Source organism: Otolemur garnettii, unplaced genomic scaffold (genome assembly GCF_000181295.1).
Source record: "Otolemur garnettii isolate 467f Iridium unplaced genomic scaffold, OtoGar3 scaffold00245, whole genome shotgun sequence".
Taxonomy (NCBI): domain Eukaryota; kingdom Metazoa; phylum Chordata; class Mammalia; order Primates; family Galagidae; genus Otolemur; species Otolemur garnettii.
Window position 1 is genome coordinate 1220647 of NW_003852640.1, and position 960 is coordinate 1221606.

Genomic DNA, 960 nt, shown 5'->3' on the forward strand with positions numbered 1-960 from the left:
GCCGTCATTGTTGTTTGGCGGGTCCGGGCTGGGGATTCGAACCCGCCACCTTAGGTGTACGTGGCTGGCGCCTTAGCCGGTTGAGCTATAAGCGCCGAGCCAGTTTTATTCTTAAGAGCAAAAACTGGGCTCTTTTACCAAGGACCCGCCAATATGGGCTGTGTTCACACCAAAACCATAAAGAAGGCGGCCTGGGTCATCATTGAGAAGTACTACATGCATCTGGGCAACGACTTTCACATGAACAAGCGTTGTGTGCAAGGAGATGGTCATCATTCCCAGCAAGAAGCTCTATGAGATAGCAGGCTACATCGCACTCCTGATGAAATGGATCCAGAGGGGCTTGGGGAGAGGCACAGTCATCATGCTGCAGGAGGAGGGAGAGGAGAGACAACTGTGTCCCTAAGGTCTCAGCCCTGGATCAGATCACTAAAGTAGATCCTGACACTAAGGAAATGCTGAAGCTTTCAGACTTTGGCAGTCTGTCCAACCTCCAGGTCACTCAGCCTGCAATTAGGATGAGTTTCAAAACACCACATGGAATTCTTTGAATCTATCTTCTGTGTGCTGTAACATTTTAATTAATCTGGGACAACAGCAAAAAAACAAAAACAAAAAGTAAAAACTGCAAACTCAAATTTCTATCAACACGGGGTGAATAAACAAATGTTCAACAACACTGGTCAGCAGAGGACTGCCGGACTGGCAAGTCTAAGCACACGAGTGAATGAAGCAGGACACAAGTCCATACTGGGCCGTCCCTGTACATAAAGCTCTGCAACAAGCAAAACTCGCCTGCACCTACGACTGGAAGGGCAGTAACTATGCCAAGGTCAAAGGGGACTTTCAGGTGACAGAAATGTTATTTTTCCTGATTGTGGTGGTGGTAACTACAAAGGTGTATGGATTCCTTACAACTTTGGCACTTAAAATAGGTGTTCTATTATATGGAAACTGAAC

General features: G+C 46.7%; 1 pseudogene; it reads left to right on the plus strand.

The window, feature by feature from the left end:
* Positions 1 to 153: 153 nt before the first annotated feature.
* Positions 154 to 551, plus strand: LOC111722395 (annotated as a pseudogene).
* The last annotated feature ends 409 nt before the right edge of the window (positions 552 to 960 follow it).